The sequence below is a fragment of the Mytilus californianus genome, unplaced genomic scaffold, assembly GCF_021869535.1.
Source record: "Mytilus californianus isolate M0D057914Y unplaced genomic scaffold, xbMytCali1.0.p SCAF_6, whole genome shotgun sequence".
In the NCBI taxonomy this organism is placed as follows: domain Eukaryota; kingdom Metazoa; phylum Mollusca; class Bivalvia; order Mytilida; family Mytilidae; genus Mytilus; species Mytilus californianus.
This window is the reverse complement of record NW_026262712.1, coordinates 15983467-16011120: the sequence shown is the minus strand read 5'-3', so window position 1 is coordinate 16011120 and position 27654 is coordinate 15983467. Positions and strand designations below refer to the sequence as shown.

At 32.4% G+C, this 27654-nt stretch overlaps 1 long non-coding RNA gene across 2 annotated transcripts; it reads right to left on the bottom strand.

The window, feature by feature from the left end:
* Positions 1 to 230: 230 nt before the first annotated feature.
* Positions 231 to 26144, bottom strand: LOC127705914 (uncharacterized). Of its 2 annotated transcripts, none has more exons than XR_007984109.1 (3): positions 26102 to 26144; positions 7061 to 7227; positions 231 to 680 (listed from the first exon to the last, which is right to left on the bottom strand). It is a non-coding gene; the product is annotated as an uncharacterized LOC127705914 (long non-coding RNA). The 2 variants fall into 2 exon arrangements; XR_007984107.1 differs by lacking the exon at positions 26102 to 26144 and adding an exon at positions 8128 to 8359.
* Between the last annotated feature and the right edge of the window lie 1510 nt (positions 26145 to 27654).

Genomic DNA, 27654 nt, shown 5'->3' with positions numbered 1-27654 from the left:
ATAAGATATCTTATATAGTTTATAAGATATCTTATAGATATCTTATATATTTTATTAGATATCATTGGCATTTAAGGATAGTTATTCTCATTGGCAACCCTTCCATATATCCTTATTTTTTATATGGTTGAGAGATAAATGTAGTTTCCTGTGTGTATAACTGTACATTGAGTTGCACTTTCAGGCTAAAAATAGACTTGATAAATTTCTGGCAGCACATCTATCAAGAATTAGCATATGACAATTTATTCTGTTATAAGTTTCAAGAAAGAAAATAAAAATTTGTCTATCTTTTATGTTGTTTTTGTTTATTCTAAACATATAAAACATTTTCATAATTCATTTAAATGAGCAAAATTTCTTCAATTCATACCAAGAATGTACCGTTTTAAACAAATTCTACTGAAATCTGAAGAATACCGTACAAGTTCTTCAAGTCTTTAATAGCATACAAATGTTTGTCACAGGCTATTATGGCCTTGTAAGTGTTCATATGAAAAATACCACATTTAGGTCATACAAATGCTAGTCCAGATAACATCCATGTAGTCTTTGAATTATTTGATTATTGTCTCATTTCTGTTAAGGATTCACTTCTGATACAATTGACCTTATTCAAAGATGACTTGTTGACAACTCCTCTTCAACCAAATTGCTTGTTCTGAACTTCTCTCAACATACTGAAAAGTAAAAATAAGATTTATTATCCCTAAAGTATGCATGTTTAAGTTTAATCAGCCATTCATATGTAAAGTTTAGTTTAATCAATTTTGAATAATTGGTAAATGATTATAAAAAAGATCTGGAATGATTTCCAATGAGACAAATCTCAACAAGAGACCAAATGGCACAGAAATTTACTACTTTAAGTCACAGAACATGGTCATAGATAAAAGGCTCCAAAATTACCATGTAAAATAATTCAAACAAGAAAACTAATGGCCTGATATAAGTACAAAACTAGAGGCTCTAAAGAGCCTGTGTCGCTCACCTTGGTCTATGTTCATACTAAACAAAGGACATACATAATAGATGAGAATAGAATTCATGACAAAACTATATTTTGGTGTTGATGATGTGTTTGTCAATCTTACTTTACTGAACATTCTTGCTGTTTCGATTTTCTCTATCTATAATGAACTTGGCTCAGTAGTTTCAAAGGAAAATATTATGTAAAAGTTTACAAAAATTTACATAATTTACGAAAATTGTTTAAAATTTACTATAAAAAGCAATAACTCCTTATTGACTGTTTTGGTCAAGTTGACTTTTGTGTACAATTTGGAGTTTAGTATGGCGTTCATTATCACTGAACTAGTATATATATTTGTTTAGGGGCCAGCTGAAGGACGCCTCCGGGTGCGGGAATTTCTCGCTGCATTGAAGACCTGTTGGTGACCTTCTGCAGTTGTCTGTTCTATGGTCGGGTTGTTGTCTCTTTGACACATTCCCCATTTCCATTCTCAATTTTATTATTTGTAGATCTTACTTTGCTATACATAATTGCTGTTTACAGTTTATCTTTATCTAAGATAATATTGAAGATAATAACCAAAAACTGCAAAATTTTCTTAAAATTACCAATTCAGGGGCAGGAACCCAACAACAGGTTGCCTGATTTGTCTGAAAATTTCAGGGCAGTTAGATCTTGACTTAATGAACATATTTTAATGAATGAGATTTGCTCTAAATGCTTTGAATTCAGAGATATTAGGCAAAAATTGCATTTTACCCCTATATACTATTTTTAGCCATGTCTGCCATCTTGGTTTGTGGACGGGGTCATTGGACACATTTTTAAAACTACATACCCTTAAGATGATGATTGCCAAGTTTGGTTAAATTTGTCAAAGTAGTTTCAGAGGAGAAGATTTTTTTAAAAGATTACTAAAATTTTAGAAAAATTGTTAAAAATTGACTATAAAGGGCAATAACTCCTTAAGGGGTCAACTGACAATTTAGGTCATGTTGATTTATTTGTAGATCTTACTTTGCTGAACATTATTGCTGTTTTCAGTTTATCTCTTTCTATAATAATATTCAAGATTATAACCAAAAACTGCAAAATTTCCTTAAAATTACTAAATCGGGGGCAGCAACCAAACAACGGGTTGTCCGATTTGTCTGTAAATTTCAGGGCAGATAGATCTTGACCTGATAAACAGTTTTACCCCAGTCAGATTTGCTCTAAATGCTTTGGTTTCAGAGATATAAGCCAAAATCTACATTTTACCCCTATGTTCTATTTTTAGCCATGGCGGCCATCTTGGTTAGTTGGCCGGGTCATCGCACACATTTTTTTTAAACTAGATACCCCAATGATGATTGTAGCCAAGTTTGGTTAAATTTGGCCCAGTAGTTTCAGAGGAGAAGATTTTTGTAAAAGTTTACGGACGACAGACGACGGAGCCAAGTGATGAGAAAAGCTCACTTGGCCCTTCGGGCCAGGTGAGCTAAAAATAGGCACGTAAACACTGAGATTACTATATAATAATACTATGCTTTGGGGTAGACATCAACCTGAACCATTGATCTTTTGATTCTTAAACCTTCACCCCAGCCACACAAACACACACACAGTCGATGCCTAATGCAGAAGTTCTGTTCTGTTCATACTTTCGTAACAATATTCAAGAAATTCATATTTTCTTATATCCTCTACTGTAAAATCCCTACCTGCTTAGGAATTTGAATTAATGTGGTCATTACACGCAGATCTGAGATTACTGGAAGATAGTTGATTGATTTATTGCTAAACATCCAGTGGCAAATAGTTTTGCATGATCAGGACAAAAACAAATTTACGATACTAGTAAATACAACAGTTAGCCACTAGGTCCTGTAATAGGGGTCGTCCAGGATGAAGGTCTGAACTTTTGAAAATGCCATTGGAAAATTAGGGTTTATTGATCTTTATTGGATAGGGACAGATATTTTGCCTTTCAGCAGACCCCTCAAAGAGTTGTTGCAAGTGTTATTAGCGTGCAGAGAGCGAGGCGAAAATTTGTTTGGACTATTTTAAGCTTAAGGCCCACAGATGGTCAAGGGAAACGATTTTCAACTTTTTCGAATGAATCTTTTAACTCATTGGGGAAAAATTGGTTAAACAAATCTAAAATTTTTGAACTTTTATGAATAACTTTCAGATACAGTTTCATACACAAAGTCAATGATACACTTATTCAAAGTCAAGTCAACAGTTTTTTTCTGCCAATAAAATCAGTTATACTCTCATCAACATCAACATTGAGGTGTGGGTGGGTATGAAGAAGGGATAGATTAGAAAGTCGCTCGTCTCCGATTTCAGGTAGGACTTGACGCGTCGCATCACACTGAAGGATCTTTCACTAGTTGCTGATGAAACGGGCATTGTCAATAAAATCAAAATAATCCTATGCACCGAAGGATACAGATCGGTGTTTAAGTACGGACGGCCACCGTATAAATAATAATACGCATTAGAATTACAATGTGTATTTTTTTTTTTATTCCAAAGGGGTATATAATTGGCAAATTTATGTATAGGCACGTGCCTAGTCGAGCCTTAGGCCACTGAATGTGGCAGCCAAGCGATGCATTTACTAACAACGGTATACCATAATACGTCCCGTAAATGGGCGTATAAAAATGAGTGCATATGATTGGCATAAAAGACTAACATTGTTAGACATAATGAATAATATACAGAATTCAATATTTCACAAGGAACAACCATGGAATTAACATGATTAAGGAAAACTGGGTAGCAACGTTCAAGTGCCCGGTATATGGTTTAGCAACACCCAGCGGCTATGGGTTTTGTAGCCACGTGTGTTAAACAATCAAAATCCTAGAAGTATACTGAGCCAGGGATAACTTCTTATATAGATATAGGAAGATGTGGTATGAGTGCCAATGAGACAACTCTCCATCCAAGTTACAATTTATAAAAGTAAACCATTATAGGTCAAGGTACGGCCTTCAACACGGAGCATTAGCTGTGGCACACCGAACAGCAAGCTATAAAGGGCCCCAAAAAATTACTAGTGTAAAACCATTCAAACGGAAAAACCAACGGTCTAATCTATATTAAAACGAGAAACACGTATGAACTACATAAACAGACGACAACTACTGTAATCAGATTCCTGACTTAGGACAGGTGCAAACATTTGCAGCGGGATTAAACGTTTTAATGGTACCAAACCTTCTCCCTTTTCTGAAACAATAGTATAACATCACAACATAGAAAAACACACTATAAAATATCAATTGGAAGGCTTAACTCAATCAAAAAATTCGTAAGGTTTCCGCGGAACCCAGTGTCTCGCCTACTTTTGCTGTTAATCGCAGGCTCAACAAAAATGAGGAAAAAAATTAATAAAAATATTCCTCTCTATACTATCTTTTGATTGTAAGTAGCTTCTGTCCAAGTTTGGTAAAAATCCAGGATAGTTTATGAATCTAATAAATGTTTTAAAAACTTAAAGTGCAGACTGTATGTAATGTTAACTGGAAGAAAAACTAAGTCCATTTATAAGTAAAATACGGAAAAAATGGATTTTTTTTTTTACAAAATTTACTTCTGGATACTTTCTTTTGATCATAAACAAGCTTCTTTCCAAGTTTGGTAGAAATCCAGGATAGTTTAAGAAAGTTATTAAAATTTCAAAAACTTTAACCACAGAGTGAATGTAATGTTTCTTGGCAGAAAAACTAAGTCCATTTATAAGTAAAATACGGAAAAAATGGAATTTTTTTTTACAAAATTTACTTTTGAATATTATCTTATGATCATAAACAAGCTTCTGTCCAAGTTTGGTAGAAATCCAGGATAGTGTAAGAAAGTTATTAAAATTTCAAAAACTTTAACCACAGAGTGAATATTTGTGGACGCCGCCAACAACGACGACGACGACGACAACGCCGACGGAATGTAGGATCGCTATTGTCTCGCTTTTTCGACAAAAGTCGAAGGCTCGACAAAAACGTAAATTAACACATAATGAACGAATAAATTTGATTGATTGATTGATTGTTGGTTGCTTTACGCCGCATTAGCACAACAAGGCTATATCGCGGCGACGAATAAATTTGACCTGTGACACCTGAATGCAAATACACAGTTAATAAAAAATTACAAGGGATAAATAATTAAAGTCGAAAGTTAATAAACAGGTTTAAACAAAGTTAAAGTATGATATCACTGTTATATCTATTTACAGGCTAGTGATACAGTAGTTTCACTACTTAGACCATTCAGCCACCGAGGCCCCATTATGGCAGATCCAGGGGAGGGTTGCTGGGGTTGGAACCCCCCATTTTTTTAACGATCAATGCATTTGAGGTCATATAGTTCTCTTACTTTAGATTGCCTTAACTAAATGGTATGAAAGTTATAATACACAATACTTATTACCACAAAACTCAGTTCAAGTACAAATTTGGGTAGCATCACTTTTACCATTCTTCATGATCAGTTATGTCCCTTTATGCCAATATGTTTTTTCAGTAAAATACAAATCTATACAGTAGGGTCAAAATGTTGACCCTAGAAACTGATGAGTATAATAGTACCAGGTAAAATATGGAATTTATGAATATTAGTCCAATAGTCCATGTAGAATATGGAAAATGAATAAAAAAAATTATATCTTGAAGTTACTCCTGAATTTAAAATGGTAATTGTTCATAAAACATGTAAACCATAATGCCAAAGAAGTATAGACCTATGTCTTCTTTTTGTTTGTGACAATGCAAACATTCTATAGCCAATTTCAATGAATTAAGACTGAGATGTAGGGTTAAATAATTTCCACAAAGACAAGAAATGCCAATGCTAATCATTCTTATACAATTTTATACCAAAACTACCATTCATTGACTAAAATTTATAAGCGGTTCCCTCTAAACTGGATAAAGCACAAACTTGAACCTATATTAATTACATTTTTCTGATACTAACGTTTCATAGATTATGAACTATGATGAGGGAACAGTACAATATATATATAGGAAGATGTGGTATGAGTGCCAATGAGACAACTCTCCATCGTAGTTACAATTTATAAAAGTAAACCATTATAGGCCAAGGTACGGCCTTCAACACGGAGCCTTGGCTCACACCGAACAGCAAGCTATAAAGGGCCCCAAAAAATTACTAGTGTAAAACCATTCAAACGGAAAAACCAACGGTCTAATCTATATAAAAACGAGAAACGAGAAACACGTATGAACATGATGAACTACATAAACAGACGACAACTACTGTAATCAGATTCCTGACTTAGGACAGGTGCAAACATTTGCAGCGGGATTAAACGTTTTAATGGTACCAAACCTTCTCCCTTTTCTGAAACAATAGTATAACATCACAACATAGAAAAACACACTATAAAATATCAATTGAAAGGCTTAACTCAATCAAAAAACGTAAATTAACACACAATGAAGGAATAAATTTGACCTGTGACACCTGAATGCAAATACACAGTTAATAAAAAATTACAGGGGATAAATAATTAAGGTCAAAAGTAAATAAACAGGTTTAAATGTAGCATGTATAGGATTGCATACCAATATATTTAACAGAAAAATTTCGATCTGATCTGGAAATTTGAGTGATAATACAAGAACGCAAATGTTTCTATTTCTATTCAATAACTGGTCGTCTCCTGTGTAACAACTTTTTATATGAAGAATCTGCAGATGGTTTGTTGCAAAGCAAATTTTATTGCCACCACCACCTATCTTTCATCCATAGTTCCTCCCCTCTCCAACAATTTTTACAAAATTTTTAGAAGCTACTTAAGTTATTTACATCTATTATTAACATTTTATATCATCTTGAATATGCATTAAACATTTGCCACATTACAGTAAACAAGCAATGTCTAAGCAGATGCATAGCTGAAGATATGGTATGGGTTTTGCTCATTGTTGAAAGCCATAGTAACATACCATTGCTTAAATCTGCAATATTTGGACTCTCAGGGATAGTTGTCTCATTGGCAATCATTATAAGTACCACATCTTTTTTATTTATGACTACTGATAAAAATCAACCTATCAAGTCTCCTACCTGTAAACTTTGATTAAATCTTCTGTGATGAATGACCTCTCCTTTATATCAATTTCAAAATTCATAACTGCTTCTCCTTATGTCAATCATTGGCTCTCTTCAAATATCCTTTCTATGCATTTAACCATGAAGATTCTTCATTTGATTCATTTACTAATAGAAATTTCCTGCAAAACATAAAAACATGTCAATTAGGATAAACAAATAGACATATTATTTTTAGAATATTTGTACAAAACTGAGTAGTTTTGGTAGTATAATAAAAATCTGACCCTGCAATATTAATAATCAGTACAAAGAAAGATAACTCTGTTCATTTAAGATGACAATATCAACGAGATGGCTCTAGGGAATGTGTTGGTTTGTGCAAACTTGTCATATAACATGTATAAGGGCAATTACAATTTTTGGCAAAATTTGACATATTTGTAGATCTTGTCTTGCTGATCATTTTTGCTATTAAAGTGGCTTTCTATCTATAATAGTAAAATGTAAAATATTATTATTGTTTTTCAGAAAAGGAAAAACAAATGATAAAAGTCATCATTAAACAGTCAATAACTCTTATAATGAGTAGTTTTTAATTTCGTTAAAGTTTGACTTGTTTGTAGATATTGTCTTGTTGATCATTTTTGCAATTTGAAGTTTCTTTAAGCTGTAATGTTTCCAGGGGCGGATCCAGCAATTACATAAGGAGGGAGGGGGGTCCCAACCAAGGATAAAAAGGGGGAGGGGGTTTCCAACCATATGTCCCCATCCCTCATTTACATTAAATGTAAAAAAAAAAAAGGGGGGGTCCAATACATAATTACTTTTAATTTTTTTGGCAATAACCGAGATATTCAAATATTGTTTGGCATAAATTCTTATAAAATGATTATTTAGACTTATCTGATTGAACCAATATTTTATAAATATGTGCTTTTGTGTTTCATAATAATCATTCATTTGAACCTTTTATTCTGAAATCATTCATTTTGACCATTCATACAAAATCATTAATGTAATACATTAATTCATATCAGTATATTAGAAGGCATGTGAGGTATTAATTATGGAACACTGACCTTATTTGAAAAAAAATCAAAGATGTCCACCAAATTTGAATAAAATTATATAAGGAACAGCACAGCTCCAATCAGTTCAAAATATAAGTAAAGTCTGACTAAACAAAAGAATTTCCCTCCTAAATAGACACATGACTTAATGAACCAATTATCATAAAGGAGATAGAGTTTTCATAGCACAAACTAGTTAAACCTAGAGAGTAAACTAATACTCAATGGATCAAAATTCACTGAGCCATGAAGAAAGAAGTCTTACAATAAATAAAACCACTAATGCATTACTAGAAACTACTCATTAATTACTTAGAATTAAATTTACTAAAATCTGATGTAAAATATAAAAATATCAAAGTTTGATACTCAAAACAACAGTATCCAAATTAACATACTACATGTAGTTACCATGGTTACTTGTTTGATTAACATTCAGTGGCAATAACATTTAAATGGAGTACTTCTGAGTTTCCCCCCAAAAAAAACATACATTTTCTTTTGAATATTAAAAAAAATATCTGAAGATTTTGTTTTGGTGATTATTTTGTGAATCTTGTCCTCATGATCATTTCTGCTCTGAATTTTTTTATTGCCCCTGCCGCAGTTGAGGGGGCATTAAAATTAACCCTTATCTGTCTGTACGTACGTACGTCCCAAAATTGGTTTCAGTTTCTAACATTAGTTTGCCTCAACCAAATATTATGAAACTTGAACACAATGCTTATTACCACAAAACACAAGACAAGTTTGAATTCTGGTGGCATCACTTTTACCATTCAAGAGTTATGCCCCTTTACAAATGAAAAAAAATGCTGAATTTTATGTTACGTTCTCCCACTTAAGTTTGACTCAACCAAATGATATGAAACTTATACACAATGCTCATTACCACAAAACACAGATTGAGTTTGAGTTTTGGTGGCATCACTTTTACCGTTCAAAAGTTATGTTTTTTTTCCAAATAGAAAAGTTGCTGAATTTTTTGTTTCCAACTTCAGTTTGTCTCAACTAAATGTTATGAAATGTATATACAATGCTTATTACCACAAAACTCAGTTTAACTTCAAATTTTGGTAGCGTCACTTATACAGTTAGTGAGTTATGTCCCTTTATAACGTTATATGCTAGCGGGGACATCATCTGAGTCCCTATGGACACATTCCCCATATATTTTATCTTTTATAGTTTATGAATTAAAAGGAAAAACACTAAAATTGGTAAAAATCATCAATTAGGGGCAATTACTCCTTTACAGAGTTAACCAACAGTTTTGTCCTTGTCATATTTCTTGTCTTGCTGTGGCCAGGTGAGCTAAAGTAAGGAGTTGTTGTATAATTGCAAATGAGACACTTATACACCAAATACCAAATGATGTAGATGCTAGCTACTTTTGTTCATCATACAATCTTTAACGATGATCCTTAAAGCCATAAAACTCTATAGCAAGCTATAAAAGGCAGTAATGAACCAATTTAAAAAATAAAATAAAATGAGAAAACCTATGTCTGATTTACGCTTAAACTATAATATTAGAATTACAGCCATTCAATCACAGGCTCCTGACTTTGGACAGGAATTTAAAGAATGTGTTGGGTGGGGGAGGAGGTTTCATAGGACTTAATAATGTTCCCTATGAAATAATGTCTAACAAAAATTTTTTCATAATAAATATAAATACTGTCCATGGACAATATTTACTTATTTAAATGTGTGCAAGCCACAATTTTCCTATGAAAAATGGCCTTAGGTATGAAAAAGTGTCCATGAACATATATCACTGTATATAGCCATATTTAATCATGTTAATACTTCTATGATTTTTTTTCATACAATTAAAGTATAATATAATAGCCATGTTATTACAAAACATATTTTAACCTAATATATATATATATATTGCTAACTTTTAATACATTGTTTCTTAGACAGAGAGAAGTGTTGTCTCATTGGCTCTCATACCATCCTTATATTCTTGTTTACATTTTTATACGACCGCAAAAAATTTTTTTTGGGTTCGTATAATGCTATGTCGTCGTCTGCATCGTCATCCGAAGACATATTTGGTTTCCGGACAATAACTTGAATTTATGTGAATGGATCTCTATGAAAGTTTTTAAGAAGGTTACTACAAAAGGATGGTTGGGATTTATTTTGGGGATGATGGTCCCAACCGCTTAGAAATTAGGGGCCCAAAAGGGGCCCAAAACAAGCATTTTTCTAGTTTCAGGATACTTACTTGTGTACAAGTATTTCGATTGGTCTGAAATTATACCACAATGTTAATGCCACATTTTGGGGGTTATGGTGCCAACAGATTGGCAACTAAGGGCCAAAAAGGGTAAAAAAAAAAAAAGCATTTTTGTAGTTTCCGGACAATAACTTGTGTGTAAGTGTATGGATCTCTCTGACATTGTACCACAAGTTTCCATATCAAGGGAAGGCTGAGATTGAGTTTGGGGGTAATTGCCCCAAACATACAGGAGTTGGGGGCAAACAAAGGACCAAAAACAAGCATTTTTCTAGTTCAATACCACAAAGGGAAGGTTGGGATTGATTTTGGGGGTTATGGTACCAAAGGTTTAGAAATTAAGGGCCCCAAAAGGGTAAAAAACAAGCAATTTTGTAGTTTCCTGACCATAACTTGTGTGTAAGTCTATGGATATCTCTGAAAATGTACCACAAGGTTCCATATCACAATGGGAATACTGGGATTGGTTTTGGGGTTATGGTACCAACGGTTTTAAAAAAATTGGGGACCTAAAAGGATAAAAAAACAAGCAATTTTGTAATTTCCAGCCATAACTTGTGTGTAAGTGTATGGATCTCTATGAAATTGTACAACAAGGTTCCATATCACAATGGGAAGACTGGGTATGAGTTTGGGGGTAATTGTCCCAATTGTTCAGGAATGAGGGGCCAAAAAAGGGGCTAAAAACAAGCAATTTTGTAGTTTCTGGACAATAACTTGTGTGTAAGTGTATGGATCTCTCTGAAATTGTACTACAAGGTCCCATATCTCAATGTGAAGACTGGGTAGGAGGTTGGGGGCCAATTAGGAATTAGGGGCCAATAAAGGGGCAAAAAAATAGCATTTTTCTTGTTTCCAGACAATAACTTGTGTTTAAGTGTATGGATCTCTCTGAAATTGTACATGCAAGGTACCATACCTCTAAGAGAAGGCTGGGATTGAGTTTGGGGGTAATTACTTCAAGGGGGGTCAAAATAATTGGGGAAGGGGGGGGGTCATAAATATTATGTATTTTTTTTTTAATTTTCCATTTTTCAATCAATTACATTAGATATATGTAAAAGCAAAAAATATTGATATAACAGGAGAAACACACAAGTTATCATATGAAGTATTGTGCAATCGCAAGAAATCTTCCAATTGCATAGAATTGCGCTATAGCACAGTATTGCGCAATAGCAAGAAATCTACAATTGCACAGTATTGAGCAATAGCAAGAAATAACCAATTGCAAAGTATTGCACAATAGCAAGAAATCATCAATTGCACAGTATTGCACAATAGCAAGAAATCTTCAATTGCACAATATTGCACAATAGCAATAAATATCTTATTGCACAGTATTGCGCAATAGCAAGAAATCTTAAATTGCACAGTATTAAGCAATAGCACAGTATTGTGTGTAGTAAGATGTCTCATTTCAGATTTCAGAAATTAAAAAGAAAATGTCTTCAAATATTCAATTCACAACAGCATAGTGTATTGCACAAAAGCAAAACATTGAATATAAATTCAAATAATATAACCAATTCTAAGTTCTTTGACTACAGTTATTCTGTGTCAGAAACCTGGTATGTGTCAAATATTTAATTACAATCCAAATTCAGACCTGTATCAAGCGCGAATATTGTGTTCATTTTTGCCCCAACTGTTCAGTGTTGAACCTCTGCGGTCGTATCCAGCTGCGCTCAGCAAAGCAATTTATTATCCATTTGGGAATGGGGGTCAAAGGGGATATTTTTCCTTTTTTAAGACAAAATTTTTAAATTGTACACATGACTGTTTTTTTTTTATATATTTTTCAATTTTATCTCAGTTAATTTTAAGCCCCCAAGTCAAATCGGAGACTAAAAAACTGGTACTCCAAACGGAAAAGATAGGTGACCCACTGCGGGCGTTTGTCTTGGTGAACTAGTGTAACAAAAAATTTGTTCCGGTGTGACATTTGTTCCAACAGAACAAATTTCATAGGAAATATGTTCCATCCGAATTTATATCACAGAAAATATGTTCCAGCACTGTAAAATTTGTTCCAGAACTAATTTTATGACCAAATGTGAAATAAGTTCCGGAACAAATATCATAGCTCCATGAATTTTGTTCCAATCAATATTACATGTATTTAGAGTTATAAATAAGATAAATATTTAAGTTTCTGTGATATTAGTTTTAAACGAAAATGTACATATTTCATAGAAATTAATAAGTTCCGCTCAAACATATTTTCACAGAAATTAGTACTTTTGCAACATATTGCACAGCTAAATATTTTCTTGTTACACTTAAACTATAATGCAAGCTAAATGCTGTACGGAGTGTGCTTGCATGGAATACATTTGCAATCAAGGGATGTCTGTAACCATATAGGATGAAGATACGAAATAAAGCCATTGAAAAGTATTATTATTTGTATTTATTTTTTATGTAGTATTCCTTCTTGGTTCCTTTTAACTGTCATGGCCCCTTGTTCTTATCATACATGTACTGAGGTCATGACACAGTTTCAAAAGAGTATGTCTTTTGAAACTACATGTCTTTTGATTCAATTGATCAGTTATTATGTCCTTTTCAAATAAGTACATATGTTCATCCTTAACTATACTTTTTTTCTGAATGATTTTTCTTATTCTACTCTTTTCTGGCTCAAAAGTGTCATTTTGATAACCCCCAAGGGTGACTGGGGAATAGAAGTATGGTCACCATTGGTCTTCCTCCGACCGGCAGTAAAACCCGTGCTAAAGTGGGGCGTCCGTTTGGCTGTGCGGGATGTACAAATTTGCAGCCACGTCCGGTCAGAATGGGGACGTTAAATCCGATGCCTCGTGTAAAGAGAGTGCCACGCTCTTTGCACGTTAAGAACCCTTGCAACAACTCTTTGAGGGGTCCGTAGGTGACCTGTTGCAAGGCTAAATTTCTGTCCCTATCCAATATACCCTCATTTTCCCGTGGCAGTCTAAATTTCTCCGACCATAATCCCTAATCTATTACAGAACCTACCTATTGTATTTATTGTGAACTTGTTCTCGTCCTGAATATGCATGAAATATTTGCCACTGGACGTTAAGCAACCAACAATCAATCAATCAATCAATCATTTTGATATTTTTACAGAGTATATAACTAAACATGCTAAACATTTGCTATACTCCACAGGATCCGAATTGGATGATTTATACTTTTTGCTTATATTATTAATATAATACTTATTTTTATAATGCATATGAATGATAACTTTTAAGCACTGATGACAAATGCTCACTATATAAGATAACTTGTTTAACCATTGGAACATATTTTACAGACAAGGAACTTATTTCACCAGGTGAGGAACATTTCTCACAGACCTAGAACTTATTTCACCAGGTAAGGAACAAATCTCATAAAACCTGGAACTTATTTCACTAGGTAGGGAACAAATTTCACCACCCCGGTACTTATTTCACCAGGTAAAGTGTGGAACAAATTTTATAGAGATGGAACAAATTATATAGAAATCATCTGTGAAAAAAGTTCTCCCAGAACATATTTCCTGTGATATTAGTTCCACTGGAACTTTTTTTCACAGGAACAAATTTTGGCTCATACTAGCACCTTAAAGTCCAGCTAACCCACAGGACGGCTGGCTAGTACATTAGCAGACAGGTATTTTTAATACCATTAGCATTTTTTAACTTTGGCATTTTTTCATTTGGCTTTTTGCTTTTACATGTTGTTTTACTATTCATATTTTTATATCATTTGGCATTTTTTCATCAACACACCCAAAACACTTTAAAATTGAGAGTTAAATATACACTTTTGGCATTCATAATGTTTATCAATCAAAATAGCATTCTATTTTTAAATTTACATTACACAATTTGGCTTTCTGTAACTTTGGCTGTTAATCTTTTGTACGAATGCTATGATGACCATTATGAGTAGAAAATAAAATTACATTCTAAAAGTGGCTCAGTATCATATGTTTATGTTTGGTATCAATTAGTTCTAAATTTCCTTCATATTTCTAAAATGTAAATTCTTCCATTTCTGGTACATCTTATAATATTGTATTCATCTACTAACCCAATCTTCTCATAGAGACTTAACACAAAGCAGAAGGGGTATAGGTGGTAGGTGGTTAAGAGTGTTACGAAAAAGTGAAAGGGCAAGAAAGGGAGGGATAAAAAATAAAATGATGGAGAAGGGTGATGGTATATGATTGTGAGTGGAAATTAGAGAGGGAGTTAATCTATGAGAGAATGTGATTTCATAGTAAGGGTAGGATGTACTGGTCTAATGGAATTGCAGTTTCTGTTTTGTCTCATGTAGTTTCTGTCTTCATCAATCTGATAAGTTTAAATATTGAAATTGCTGCCGTCTACAGTTCACAGGTTATCAGCCTTTCTTGTTACTGTTCATGTGCTGCTTAATTTATATATAAACATTGTAGCTCTTCTCAGTAGCTAGATAGAGTTGTAGCTTTTCATCAAATTAAGCAGTAGCTTCTTTACAGTCTATTTTAGAATGATGCCAAGTGGTGATAGCCTTATTCTTCTGTGCTTTTCTTTGAAGTTTAGAAATGTTCTTATCTTACTATGAACTGAACTAGTAATTACACTTGATTAAGCTGTTAGTTTTCAAACTGGTTTATATTCAGATCATTGTGAACTCTCTCGTTTAGTCTTTTCAATCTTGATGTATCTTGGAATAATATACTAGTTAGCTTGTTTATCTAATGTCATAAAAATTCATAATATCTAATAAGATTAGTAGGTTTTGCTAACAAAGTCCTTATATTTGAATAAAGTAACATTCATTTTAGTGGAAAATTGTTTTAACGTTAATTAAGCTATAGCAAGCATTCTGAGAGTATTGCATGGCAATACATAGTCCCCTACCGGTTAAAAATTCATTATACTGGAACAAAATGCTAACTTATTCTATAACTTGTCATGGTGTAAACAAATAGAAAATATCAAATCAATATCTTCAAGCATGACTAAAAACAGTGTGGAAAACTGAATATATGAGAGAATTTTTTCAAGTCCAAGGACCATAACTCTGCACAAAATTATCAGACTGAAACAAAAATTTGAACTTGATCTGTAACTTGTCATGATAAAACTATATACCAATTGTCAATCAATATCTTCAAGCATGATGAAAAAAGTGTGGAAAACCTATAACACTCTAACATTAGATATGATGTAATACAATGTATATCTATTTTCGAATTACAATCAAATATAATTAATAGTTCCAAATATTTTTTTCTTTCATTTGTCATAAACTAATATAGATTTGTAACTTATCTATAAAATGTCAACAACTTTTATCTACACAATGTAATGTAATGAAATATATACTTTAATAAAAATAGATTATTATCTAATTAAAGGATTTCACTTAATAAAAAAAAATATATATATATACATGTAGCAATCAGAAAATTAGTTTATACAAAATAACATATAAACCTGCCACAAAATTCCTCAAACAATTTACCAAAGAATGTCTTTTAAAAAATGAGTTATCTCCCTTTGTACAGATATATGGTTTAACATAGTACTCTTAACATTAGTTATGGATTTTTTTTATGGACCACAACTCTGGACTAAATCATCAGACCGAAACAAAATTCGAACTTGATCTATAACTTGTCATTATAAAACTATATACCAAATATCAAATCAATATCTTCAAGAACGAAGAAAAAAAGTGTGGAAATCTGAGTTGCCGGACTGACGGATGGATGGACAGACAGACGGACAGAGTGCAAACCTAAAGTCCCTTTCGACTTCGTCGGTAGGGGACTAATTAAAAATTGTTAGCTTACCCCTCTCTGTGATTGATGTTAGATAACTCTAATTTTCTCAACAATCTATCATTATGGGGAGATAATCAGGGCTTCCAAAATTATTGTTAGCCAGCCGGACATTTTATATATTATCCCAATTTAAATCCCTTACATGCCTTAAGACTAAATAAACAAAAGGCAATTATGGTAATCAGTTGCCGAGTTGGCCATCCCAATGATTGACATTAAAATTTGAATTTTAAAATTTTAAGTTCTGAGATCTTCTGACGTAAACTGTTAAATTGGCAGTGCATCATTCGAACTGTGCAACATCAGCTTACTTATAATATATCTGACTTAGACTCTATATTTGTGCAAAATAATGTTGTCAAAATCTTTACTTTCGTTAAATAAAGGCAACAGTAGTATACCACTGTTCGAAACTCATAAATCGATAGAGATAAAAACAAATCCGGGTTACAAACTAAAACTGAGGGAAACGCATCAAATATAAGAGGAGAACAACGACACAACAAAAACACAACATTAAAATGTAACACACACAGAAACGAACTATAATATAACAATGGCCATTTTCCTGACTTGGTACAGGACATTTTAAGAAAAAAAATGGTGGGTTGAACCTGGTTTTGTGGCATGCCAAACCTCCCGCTTTTATGGCAACGTAACACCAAAATGACAACATCACATGACAGGACCACAATACAATTAAATGGGAGAACATATAGGACAAAGAAACACACGAATAAAATTCAATATGCCAGAAGTGCGTCTCGTCCACACAAGACCAACCAGTGACGCCCAAAAAAGTTTGAAAGCCAAAACAAGTACAAAGCTGAAGAGCACCGAGGACCAAAACTTCCAAAAAGTTGCGCCTAACACGGCCAGGGTTTTCTGCCTGGGACAAGAACATCCTTATTATTTAGAATAATTTATAATTTTGCAAACAGTAAATTTTATAAAATGACAATATAATAGATATACATGATAAAACTGAAGTGGGGACTAACTACAGAATAAAAACGGATACATTACATAAAACAACTTAATCCAACACATAAAAATACACAGCCGAGTTAGCCAAAGCCTCAACACACAAAGTGACGTCACATTTGAAATTCTAAAAAAACACACAAAGTGACGTCACATTTGAATTTGTAAAAATATTTCCCAAAAATAAGATAGGATTAGGATTGATTCAAGATTAGATTTGTAATACTGACATTACATTTATTAATAACAATGAAAATTACAATACTTATCAATATCAAATTGTGGTAGTAATTAGATAATTAATTGTAATATCTAGCTATGTCGGTGTTTCTTCTGAATCAAACTGTAAACCAAATATATTGTATAAATTACAGGGGAATATAGGTACATGTAGCACGGTAGTATTTGCATTCCAGAATTAAGGTTGCTCTTTTGTTACTTAAGTCAATGTACCCGAACAGTGTGATTGACAAAAAATACAGTATCAACTGAACATACTTTCCCAAACTGAGGGATGAATCAGGTGTAGAAAAATATGAAATAATTTTACATACAGATGAAAATGAATATTGAGAATTTTTGAGAATTTTGTATTCACTGCATGATAAAAGACCTAAATGCACTAGTGGCCTTAGGTTTTTAAAAATAGCAAAAAAAGTAAACGGTCATGATACACATTCAAATTCATTTCTGAATAGTAAAATGAAAGTACTTCAGTTAACTGTGAATGTAGAATTTTTGGCAGTGTTAGAAATTAGTGAAAATTCTAAAAGGCTATCATTATCCCATATGGGCTAGGAAAAACTACTGTGCCACCTATAAGTAAGTGAAGTGAAAGTGAAAAATGATTAAGGGGCCACAGACCACAATTAAATTCCCCTATTAGTTCTTTATAACGTTTTGTTTCATTAAAAAAATTGCACCATGCATTTTTTTCAAATCTTTTGTGTGTGTAATGTATAGTACTAGTCCAAAAATATATCCAAAATTCAGAAAGATTGAAGCAATGACTCTTACAAATTTAGCCAATACACATCCATACCCCTATGGACAAGTCAAGAGATGTTCTGAAAACTGTAAATATCACCTTTTTGCACCTGGCCTAATCACTCTTTCCATAACAAAATCAGTTAAAATACAACATCCAAAAGTTTATTTCACCTCTCTTCTTTTATTTCCACCCAAAAAAAACTAAGAAATGAGTGAGGAAGGGAAAGAAAAAAAATTAAGAAAAAATACACTCTAATTAAAAGGAACTATATTCGTGGACAACGAAAAGCGGGATCATTAATTGTGGTCTTGGGCCTATTAGGGGTCTAAAACTTTACCAATTCTAATAAAACTGGGCATGATTTAAGCTTAGTGTATTATAAAACAGTTTACAAAGTTTCAAAGCCATATGATACCAATTATAAAAAATGTGGCATATTTTATATCTGAACTTTGGGTGCTGAATTGTGGCGTTGAATTAGAACAATTTCAACTATCAAATTTGGGCTTCTAAAAACCAAAATATACCAAAACTTACACTTTTTAATGTCTCTATGTATAAGTTATCACCTATTAAAAGCAACAGATAGCATACTTTATGTTTCAGGCTTATAAAAAATGGCCAGAAGTAAATTTTATATGAGCCTGTGCCAAAAAATAGAGGTTTTCAAATGAAGTGAGGCCTTATATGAAATGTAATATTTTTCACTTACCACAATTTTCTAAAGTTGTTAAGTTATAAAAAAACCTTTTACATGTTATAAATATACTTTTAATGGAAATATAAGTTTCAAATAGCATAACACATGTGAATAAAATGGTCTTCAGCAATGTCAAGCCTAAAAAAACAGGTTGTCAATTTAGGTTGTTCCCCACATTTCCATTTTAAAAAGCATATAAATGATATGGGAGATAGAGATATGCTTCTTTTTGCTCAAATCTTTGTTTAGATATGATAAAACATGGAGCCTGGATGTAACAAGACTGTCACTTTCAACTATATATGTAGACAGTATGATTTGATGCAAAGTTATTTACTTTACTTTTTAAAACCGGCATGAAATTTCAGCCTCAAAAGGCCAATATTTTAACCACTAGCTATCAAACAAAAGAAAATAAAGGTAGACTGTGAAACAGACAAGGTCAAACAACCAGTAATAAGTGCTTTTGATACAGATTCAGTGAAATCTGCTAAAAGGAATTCAACTTGTATGTGCATAGAACCTCATTTTTCACTTGCTTCATACTGACCAGACTAAGACCATTAAAGCAGCACATTTTGTACTCTTATTCTGATTTTATCTACTTTTTTTGAGTTCAGTGTTCAAAAATGAGTTAAACATCTACATTAGATACCACAAACACAAATAGAAAACCAGAAAAATCTGTCAGAGAGAAAGTAAGCATGCTACTTTTGTAAAAATATTGAAACAACTGAAAAAGTTCAATTTTGGGCATGTAGGCTGAAATGTCACTTTTTTACAAAATTTCTATCAAATAAAAGTGGAAATCATTTATTCTCATGTAGTTTGACAAATTAATACCAATAGATCATTCAGGGAAGTTGTCTAAGTACAAATTCAATATTTCCTGAATTCACCTCTTAGGCCACAGACCACAATTAAATTCCCCTATTAGTTCTTTATAACGTTTTGTTTCATTAAAAAAATTGCACCATGCATTTTTGTCAAATCTTTTGTGTGTGTAATGTATAGTACTAGTCCAAAAATATATCCAAAATTCAGAAAGATTGAACCAATGACTCTTACAAATTTAGCCAATACACATCCATACACCTATGGCGGTAGGTCTTTTCACCACCGAACACCACTGTACACTGCCGAACACCACCGAACACCCCAAAAATTTATTTTTTTAAACTCTTATTGTTATAAATGTGACCTAAATATAATATTTAAGTTATTAATTCAACAAATAATAAGGTTAAGAGAACAAATATCTACATCGGACAGAAAAGGAGAGTCTATTACACTACAACTCTGCAAACCACCACTGGACACCTCAAATAATTTTTTTTCTTCTTTTATAAAATAGTTGTACCAATAACAAGAAAAGAGACATGAACAAATGTTCAATATTTCAGGTAACTAATATCCTTCATCAGTTATTGTTGTCAAATGATTCTTATACACACACAATGTAATCCGAAAAAATAGTGATGAGTCCAGAGACGTTTTTCTTTATATGGATTATATTGATAATCGACCCTAACAGAAAAATGATGCACATAAACATCTAAAAATTTGTTAAATTAGACGTAATTTAATTGATTTAACCGTTTTATTGTATAAAATCTCTGATTTTCTCAGTGGTTGATGTTTTTTTTGGGTGTTTGGCGGTGTGCAGTGGTGTTCGGTGGTGAAAAGACCCACCCCACCTATGGACAAGTCAAGAGATGTTCTGAAAACTGTAAATATCACCTTTTTGCACCTGGCCTAATCACTCTTTCCATATCAAAATCAGTTAAAATACAACATCCAAAAGTTTATTTCACCTCTCTTCTTTTATTTCCACCCAAAATAAAACTAAGAAATGAGTGAGGAAGGGAAAGAAAAAAAATTAAGAAAAAATACACTCTAATTAAAAGGAACTATATTCGTGGACAAAGAAAAGCGGGATCATTAATTGTGGTCTTGGGCCTATTAGGGGTCTAAAACTTTACCAATTCTAATAAAACTTGGCATGATTTAAGCTTAGTGTATTATAAAACAGTTTACAAAGTTTCAAAGCCATATGATACCAATTATAAAAAATGTGGCATATTTTATATCTGAACTTTGGGTGCTGAATTGTGGCGTTGAATTAGAACAATTTCAACTATCAAATTTGGGCTTCTAAAAACCAAAATATACCAAAACTTACACTTTTTAATGTCTCTATGTATAAGTTATCACCTATTAAAAGCAACAGATAGCATACTTTATGTTTCAGGCTTATAAAAAATGGCCAGAAGTAAATTTTATATGAGCCTGTGCCAAAAAATAGAGGTTTTCAAATGAAGTGAGGCCTTATATGAAATGTAATATTTTTCACTTACCACAATTTTCTAAAGTTGTTAAGTTATAAAAAAACCTTTTACATGTTATAAATGTACTTTTAATGGAAATATAAGTTTCAAATAGCATAACAGATGTGAATAAAATGGTCTTCAGCAATGTCAAGCCTAAAAAAACAGGTTGTCAAATTAGGTTGTTCCCCACATTTCCATTTTAAAAAGCATATAAATGATATGGGAGATAGAGATATGCTTCTTTTTGCTCAAATCTTTGTTTAGATATGATAAAACATGGAGCCTGGATGTAACAAGACTGTCACTTTCAACTATATATGTAGACAGTATGATTTGATGCAAAGTTATTTACTTTACTTTTTAAAACCGGCATGAAATTTCAGCCTCAAAAGGCCAATATTTTAACCACTAGCTATCAAACAAAAGAAAATAAAGGTAGTCTGTGAAACAGACAAGGTCAAACAACCAGTAATAAGTGCTTTTGATACAGATTCAGTGAAATCTGCTAAAAGGAATTCAACTTGTATGTGCATAGAACCTCATTTTTCACTTGCTTCATACTGACCAGACTAAGACCATTAAAGCAGCACATTTTGTACTCTTATTCTGATTTTATCTACTTTTTTTGAGTTCAGTGTTCAAAAATGAGTTAAACATCTACATTAGATACCACAAACACAAATAGAAAACCAGAAAAATCTGTCAGAGAGAAAGTAAGCATGCTACTTTTGTAAAAATATTGAAACAACTGAAAAAGTTCAATTTTGGGCATGTAGGCTGAAATGTCACTTTTTTACAAAATTTCTATCAAATAAAAGTGGAAATCATTTATTCTCATGTAGTTTGACAAATTAATACCAATAGATCATTCAGGGAAGTTGTCTAAGTACAAATTCAATATTTCCTGAATTCACCTCTTAGGCCACAGACCACAATTAAATTCCCCTATTAGTTCTTTATAACGTTTTGTTTCATTAAAAAAATTACACCATGCATTTTTGTCAAATCTTTTGTGTGTGTAATGTATAGTACTAGTCCAAAAATATATCCAAAATTCAGAAAGATTGAACCAATGACTCTTACAAATTTAGCCAATACACATCCATACACCTATGGCGGTAGGTCTTTTCACCACCGAACACCACCGCACACTGCCGAACACCACCGAACACCCCAAAAATTTATTTTTTTAAACTCTTATTGTTATAAATGTGACCTAAATATAATATTTAAGTTATTAATTCAACAAATAATAAGGTTAAGAGAACAAATATCTACATCGGACAGAAAAGGTGAGTCTATTACACTACAACTCTGCAAACCACCACTGGACACCTCAAATAATTTTTTTTCTTCATTTTTTTTCTTCTTTTATAAAATAGTTGTACCAATAACAAGAAAAGAGACATGAACAAATGTTCAATATTTCAGGTAACTAATATCCTTCATCAGTTATTGTTGTCAAATGATTCTTATACACACACAATGTAATCCGAAAAAATAGTGATGAGTCCAGAGACGTTTTTCTTTATATGGATTATATTGATAATCGACCCTAACAGAAAAATGATGCACATAAACATCTAAAAATTTGTTAAATTAGACGTAATTTAATTGATTTAACCGTTTTATTGTATAAAATCTCTGATTTTCTCAGTGGTTGATGTTTTTTTTGGGTGTTTGGCGGTGTGCAGTGGTGTTCGGTGGTGAAAAGACCCACCCCACCTATGGACAAGTCAAGAGATGTTCTGAAAACTGTAAATATCACCTTTTTGCACCTGGCCTAATCACTCTTTCCATATCAAAATCAGTTAAAATACAACATCCAAAAGTTTATTTCACCTCTCTTCTTTTATTTCCACCCAAAATAAAACTAAGAAATGAGTGAGGAAGGGAAAGAAAAAAAATTAAGAAAAAATACACTCTAATTAAAAGGAACTATATTCGTGGACAACGAAAAGCGGGATCATTAATTGTGGTCTTGGGCCTATTAGGGGTCTAAAACTTTACCAATTCTAATAAAACTTGGCATGATTTAAGCTTAGTGTATTATAAAACAGTTTACAAAGTTTCAAAGCCATATGATACCAATTATAAAAAATGTGGCATATTTTATATCTGAACTTTGGGTGCTGAATTGTGGCGTTGAATTAGAACAATTTCAACTATCAAATTTGGGCTTCTAAAAACCAAAATATACCAAAACTTACACTTTTTAATGTCTCTATGTATAAGTTATCACCTATTAAAAGCAACAGATAGCATACTTTATGTTTCAGACTTATAAAAAATGGCCAGAAGTAAATTTTATATGAGCCTGTGCCAAAAAATAGAGGTCTTCAAATGAAGTGAGGCCTTATATGAAATGTAATATTTTTCACTTACCACAATTTTCTAAAGTTGTTAAGTTATAAAAAAACCTTTTACATGTTATAAATGTACTTTTAATGGAAATATAAGTTTCAAATAGCATAACACATGTGAATAAAATGGTCTTCAGCAATGTCAAGCCTAAAAAAACAGGTTGTCAATTTAGGTTGTTCCCCACATTTCCATTTTAAAAAGCATATAAATGATATGGGAGATAGAGATATGCTTCTTTTTGCTCAAATCTTTGTTTAGATATGATAAAACATGGAGCCTGGATGTAACAAGACTGTCACTTTCAACTATATATGTAGACAGTATGATTTGATGCAAAGTTATTTACTTTACTTTTTAAAACCGGCATGAAATTTCAGCCTCAAAAGGCCAATATTTTAACCACTAGCTATCAAACAAAAGAAAATAAAGGTAGACTGTGAAACAGACAAGGTCAAACAACCAGTAATAAGTGCTTTTGATACAGATTCAGTGAAATCTGCTAAAAGGAATTCAACTTGTATGTGCATAGAACCTCATTTTTCACTTGCTTCATACTGACCAGACTAAGACCATTAAAGCAGCACATTTTGTACTCTTATTCTGATTTTATCTACTTTTTTTTTAGTTCAGTGTTCAAAAATGAGTTAAACATCTACATTAGATACCACAAACACAAATAGAAAACCAGAAAAATCTGTCAGAGAGAAAGTAAGCATGCTACTTTTGTAAAAATATTGAAACAACTGAAAAAGTTCAATTTTGGGCATGTAGGCTGAAATGTCACTTTTTTACAAAATTTCTATCAAATAAAAGTGGAAATCATTTATTCTCATGTAGTTTGACAAATTAATACCAATAGATCATTCAGGGAAGTTGTCTAAGTACAAATTCAATATTTCCTGAATTCACCTCTTAGGCCACAGACCACAATTAAATTCCCCTATTAGTTCTTTATAACGTTTTGTTTCATTAAAAAAATTGCACCATGCATTTTTGTCAAATCTTATGTGTGTGTAATGTATAGTACTAGTCCAAAAATATATCCAAAATTCAGAAAGATTGAACCAATGACTCTTACAAATTTAGCCAATACACATCCATACACCTATGGCGGTAGGTCTTTTCACCACTGAACACCATCGCACACCGCCGAACACCACCGAACACCCCAAAAATTTATTTTTTTAAACTCTTATTGTTATAAATGTGACCTAAATATAATATTTAAGTTATTAATTCAACAAATAATAAGGTTAAGAGAACAAATATCTACATCGGACAGAAAAGAGGAGTCTATAACACTACAACTCTGCAAACCACCACTGGACACCTCAAATAATTTTTTTTCTTCATTTTTTTTCTTCTTTTATAAAATAGTTGTACCAATAACAAGAAAAGAGACATGAACAAATGTTCAATATTTCGGGTAACTAATATCCTTCATCAGTTATTGACGTCAAATGATTCTTATACACACACAATGTAGTCCGAAAAAATAGTGATGAATCCAGAGACGTTTTTCTTTATATGGATTATATTGATAATCGACTTTAACAGAAAAATGATGCACATAAACATCTAAAAATTTGTTAAATTAGACGTAATTTAATTGATTTAACCGTTTTATTGTATAAAATCTGATTTTCTCAGTGGTTGATGGTTTTTTTTGGGTGTTCGGCGGTGTGCGGTGGTGTTCAGTGGTGAAAAGACCCACCCCACCTATGGACAAGTCAAGAGATGTTCCGAAAACTGTAAATATCACCTCTTTGCACCTGACCTAATCACTCTTTCCATATCAAAATCAATTAAAATACAACATCCAAAAGTTTATTTCACCTCTCTTCTTTTATTTCCACCCCAAAAAAAACTAAGAAATGAGTGAGGAAGGGAAAGAAAAAAAAAAAAAAGAAAAAATACACTCTAATTAAAAGGAACTATATTCGTGGACAACGAAAAGCGGGATCATTAATTGTGGTCTTGGGCCAAGGTAGATTCATGGTATACCGCCATCTTGGATTGTACAATTCCAGTACAAAATCGGTCTAGATATTTGCCCAAATCTGCAAATTTGGAGACAGATTTGCAATTTATTGGTTAGACTGTTAATTTATATAAAGAAAACTTGATGATTTATTGTATAACTCAAAATATTTAAACAAATATCAAATTTTGTGTTTTTAGAATCATTTTAAATAAGCCATTTAAGAGGAGATAACTCTTTTAGTAAAAATTATATACTGTACTGATAGGGACATTTTAAATTTTTACTTGTAGCAAGAAAACAAGTTCGGCGACACCATTTTTTCTTTTTATTTTCTTATAAAATATTATAAAACCTATCTTCTCTCAATTTATTTCAAAATTCTATCTCATAGATTTTTTTTATGCACATAAATGTGTTTTTTCATGAACAATCTAATCAAATTTAGGCAATTTTCAACGACTCATAGCTTGGAAATAGCACGGTGACCCATACTTTATATTTTTGAAAAAAGCAGAGTAAAATCTTCATTTTGGCAAAGTATAAGAAAATTCTATCTCAAGAAATATATACCTTTGATCTATCTGAAATGGCAAATAAATTCCACAACTTCCGGTTCAAAACGTGTGAAACAATTCCGGACAATATTCCCCTAGAGCTGAGCGAGAGAGTGCGCGTTTTGCAGTTAAAAAAACTGTTAAAAGTACGGTGTTAATTAATTTCAAAATTCCCTTCACGTTTGTCACAAAAGATTTAATTTTATGTTTAGATAACTCCAATTACAAACTATAACGATTTCGCCGGACATTTTGACCTCCTTGTAGATCTTGTCTTGCCGGTAATTTTTGCTATTAAAAGTTACCTATCTACTTAATAATTCAATATAATAGGCAAACATTGAAAGTAGTAAATTTTGTCATATTAAGGCGATATCTCCTATAAGAAATCATTTGACCGTTTTGACGGAGATTCACTTGATGTCGAGTATCAAGTTGCGAGTTGTGAGAATCGAGTTGCGAGTTACGAAAGTCGAGTTGCGAGTTACGAAAGTCAAGTTGCGAGTTAAGAAAGTCGAGTTGCGAGTTAAGAAAGTCGAGTTGCGAGTTAAGAAATTCGAGTTGCGAGATAAGAAAGTCGAGTTGCGAGTTACAAAAGTAGAATTGCGTAAAAAATGTGGAAAAGAAACTATTTTAACTATTTGGTGTAACTGTTTAACATTTTAGAATGATGATTGCTTATAAAATTGTATACAGTATTGTTGATTATTTTTCTTGTTTGGACTTCATCTGAGTCTCTTGTAAAAATAAAATGGATTGCTTTTAACATCACTATACGTATGGTATTTTCTGAAGAGGCAGATATCCGGGCTTTTGAAATACAGCGGATAGCTTGCAGTTTAATCATTATTAAATTTCATAGCTAGCACTGTCATATTAATCGTAAAGGGAGATAGCAACAAACTATAATAGTACATATATGTAAAAGGTCCCTTCTGCAGATTTCGTTTAGAGTGGGCTTTTTTGGGCAGCTGCAGAGCCGGGCAATATTCGTTAGGGACCGCAAAATTTATGACACTCAAAATTGTGGACGTTAAAATTATATGTCTTATATATGTCTACATTGGCTAGAGATGAAGGGGAAATGATGGGCGTGCATAAAACCAGTTTAAACCCGCCGCATTTTTGTGTCTGACCTAGGTCAGGAACCTTTAGCCTTTGTTGCTCTGTTATATTTTTTAATTTTGGTTCATCTTTATATTTAGGAGCATAGAATGGCGTCCATATTCTTGATCTAATGAACATTGTGTTTCGGGGACTGCTCGGGGCTCCCTCTAGGTGTGTGATTTCTCGCTGTGTTGAAGACTCAATGACCTTTGGTTATATTGTATATTTTGGTTGGGTTGCTGTCTCTTTGACTCATTCCCCGTTTTTATTCTTTAGTCTATACATCTAGCTGTCAAAGATACTATTGTAAAAACTACATTTGCACCATTTTACAGGTAAGAAGTTTAATTGGAAAGTTTAACATGTTTATTGCTCCATCGTGAATAAGAATTTTTTTAAGTATTCCTCCTGGGTATTGGGTAACTTATAAAACTGAGTCAGTTAGGTTTAAAATTATATAGT